A 4025-nucleotide genomic window follows, 5' to 3' on the forward strand; every position below is an offset into this window, starting at 1 on the left:
AGGATTTCATCTTGTTTAGGCCAAGCCATTTTAGAAAATTTCAGTAGTCTTTTTATAACATGTTATTTTCATTGATCTAATGTTCCCTATGCTTTTACAGATCATTTTCTTTGTCCTTCCTTATTCCAATGCAATTTTTTTTTTAATCCAAAATAAAAACTATCTATTGCATAAGCAATTCTACTTTTTTATTTTTTAATATTCTATGCAGATCTGAAATTGGTAATTTTCTCTACTTTCTGAAATTTTAATATACAATAAAAATAGTTGAAAGAAGGTCTTGAGCAAAGTTTATGTGCTTTTTGGTTTTATAGTGGACATATAAATGTGATAGAACTGTTAAACCTCTCACTGCATTTTAGCATACTGTCTCTTCTTACTCTCAATTAGTATCCTTTACTTTTGATAACCCGTATTTACTACCATAATTATTTTGCTGGATGTCATAGACATTTTGAGAATGGATCCAGTTTTTGCTTTCTAATTATTTTCAAGAACGGTAAAAACATCCAATAACTGAGAAAAGCTGAATTTCCAGGGAAGCAATACTTTCCTACAGAATCTATATTTCTTTGACGGAGCACTGATATTACTTCTTCATTGATAATACTTAAGTAAAGAATCAGCATTTCTAAATGTCTAGTACTATTATTCACTTATTGTGACTTTGTTGCATTCTTTAAGGAATCCCCTTCTTAAGTAACTAAGAAAATACAGAAACACACAAAGATCTTTTCTTATTTTTCCCCCAATTTCAGATTCCCTACTGATGGCCTTGGCAAACACAAAAGAATGTCTGTCTTGGTGTTGATTTTATGTGTGAGAGTAAATTGAAGAAAATCTTATGTAGTGTGAAGACATCCAGCAGAGCAACCATTAATGCAGATAAGAGAATCTATTATTGCACTAGCATAAATCAAAGAAATGTGTGATTCAAATATAGATAACAGCATCTGAGTGGTAACTAATGAGATAAAATTCATTCTGACAACAGATATATTGCAACTTGATCTGTGATGCCTGACTCCAGGATACTAAATCCTGATTCACTTATACTACACCCTCATCAACCAACTCAATATCAAAAAAGATTTTCCTGTTTCATTCTCAGGTGGAGAGTCTGAAAACTTCTGCTGTAATCACAGTACACATGAATAACAAGTCAGTACTAAGCACTTTCCCTACAAGGACAGGCTGAGAAAGTTGAGGCTGGCACAAGCTGCCCAGGGAAGCTGTGGATGCCCTGTCCCCTGGAGACATTCAAGGCCGTATTAGATGGGGCCCTGGGCAGACTGGGCTGGTGGGTGGCAGCCCTACCTGCGGCAGGGAGGTTGGACCTTCAGGTCCCTTCCAACGCAAGCCAGTCTATGATTCTTTGAAAATGCAAACAAGTGAGTGAATCCTACCAAGTGCATGCTGGTCATTACAGAGTCTGTTGCAGAGTCTTTAGTTCTTGGAGCCTGCTTTGTGATCCTCTTGCTTTTAGAATTCATTTCTGCTCCAAGCTACTTACCCTGGAATCATACAGCATTCAGTCACTGAGTTTCAAGTTGCTGTGCAGTAATACCTTCTGGTTGGTGTCTGTAACAGAAGTACAACTTTTTGTTTTCTTCTATTTTGCCAGGGGTAAGGAGGTAGTCCTGCAAGTTGCCAACAATTTTTCCATTAATTTTTTTTCCACTGGGAGCATAGAAAACTAAGGAAAACATTTACATACACGGACACTCCTTCTCTGATGTCGTTGATACTCATGCAATGACATATTTGTTACAGTTATTTCAAGATATGTTTGTTGCTGCAAATAAGATAGGACTGACCTCAGGCTCACGGGGCAAATAGCCTGGCACAACTTCCGCCTACAGAATCTAAACTATTTTCTTTTTCTAAAATACTCAAAAAGACTGCATCAGACAACCCATTAGGTACAGTCCTGTTAACTTGTAACTACCTGACAGTTTCTGTCTGCTGTCTGAAAAACAAGCAGAGGCCAGGTTGCAGGGAGCATGTGAGCAATTAAGCAATATAGACAATAATATTTCAGTATTGCAGTCCATGTCTTGAGTTACCACAGTAAGGTTGTTCTCCTGGAGTCCATTTAGATTAGATATGCCTAGAATCTCTTTCTTGTCTTGTGGTCATTTAGAGATAGAAGAAAAAGACTTGCTATGGTCTGATCTGTGCCTTCAAAGCAGGAATGAAATCTATCCTTTCATCATAAACCTGCGCCTGAAACGCTACAAGCAAATATTAGTTACTTGAGTACAGAATTTGGGCCATGACCACCTCTGAGTTCATTAAAAATTGTCGGTGTTCATTAGACTGAAAATCAGAACTAGCTATCCAGATGTACAGATGAAAAAATCAAAATCTGAGGAAAAGAAAATAATACTCTTCTGCCTTAATCCTGAGGGCTATACTCACATCAAGAATTCTGCTCACATCATGTTCAGCTGCTCATTTGTTTCTGTGCTATGCAACAGTCACTTTTTTCAGGCTACATAGTCCTACCGCTGATTTCAAGGCATTCCATCTGCCTCTGCTTACTAGCATGGTAACTTACTGCTGAGTGTGATCCTAAGTAAGGGAATTCCAGTTGTCATGCGCCTGTAGAGTGGGCCTGATGAGATCTTGATCCCATTTTTCTCAGTGTGTGTTTTAACTCTTTTGTGCATCTTGGACTGTTGTTTGCCAGAGTAGTAAGTAAAAACTGCTTGGAGGACTGCACAGTCTCAGCATTTCTCCCAGGCCAGAATGGCATGGACAGTCAGAGATGTCCCAGCTGCCTTTTCATAAGCTGTAATTTACGATACTTCAAGATCTTCTGAAATACTGTAGAAAAGCTTGACATTACTGTTAGTTTTATCTCTGCACTGTCAAATTGTGATAGCATGATTGTAACTGCTCTGTATTTTAAACACTGGCTCCAGTCAACATACACCTCCTCTGAATACCTGTTTTCTTCTATCTACAGATTTTGTATGCTTGTAAGTAGTTGTGTAACAAAACAGATACCTTATTCTCCAAGTACTGTAAATTCTCCTCATTAGAGAAAAAAGAACAAAATTTTTCTTTTGTTGCTGTCTTTGTATTTTCCTAGCAATGTTATAATCTGAACATTTTCCTTTCTTATCATTACTGGACTATTTGTATGCCCATTGTATAAATATGAGCATTTTATCTTTTTATTATTTTGTGGTTTAATTGGGAAAAATCTTCTGTTTTTTTCTCAACTCTTTTCTGCTTTACAATCCTATACTCAGTGTTGTAGCTATTTGAAAGATATATTTTCTTATTCAAAATCTTTGGGATATGATTTTCAAAACCATCAATTTACTTAAGTCTGCAGTCTCTGACATTTACAGAAGAGAAGATGTTGGACACCAGTAAATATTCCTGCCCTTGGACTCTCTTAGAGATCTAGCACCACTGCAGATAAGGTCTTTCTTTTTTCTTTCTTCTTTTCTTCTTTTTTTTAAGGCTACTTCACCTGAAACAGAAGAGATGACCCTATGATAATATAATCAAATCCCATGCTCCTATTCACTGTGTCCTCAGTGATAAAGACTGCCTGAATCTTTTCAAAGTCCATTGTGTTGGCTGCTTGCAATGCTGATCTCTGAGATTTTCTTCAGGAGCAGGATAATGTTATTTCAGCTCATATGCCATTCAGGCAAATGTCAGCTGCAACCTTGCTACACCACCTGGGCTACTTGCACACAGCCAATTAGAGATTATACACTTAGGATTCATCCTAATGTGTGAGGGTGTTCCATGTTTACTCATAGCAGAAAATGACATGTCTACCTGCGCTTACTGTAGAGGGGCATTCAACATTGAAAGCTCATTCTCCTGCCATGTCCTACACTAACAAATTACAACCTCTAATGCGCCTTTCACAAATGATATATCCAATCATTTTTACATCTGCAGCATCATTTTTACTAAGCTTCCATGTACAACAGAAGCAGCCTGGTATCTCCAAAATTGTACATCTACAGTAAATAATAGGATAAAGCATATGCTAA

This window comes from Meleagris gallopavo, chromosome 2, assembly GCF_000146605.3.
Source record: "Meleagris gallopavo isolate NT-WF06-2002-E0010 breed Aviagen turkey brand Nicholas breeding stock chromosome 2, Turkey_5.1, whole genome shotgun sequence".
NCBI lineage: Eukaryota > Metazoa > Chordata > Aves > Galliformes > Phasianidae > Meleagris > Meleagris gallopavo.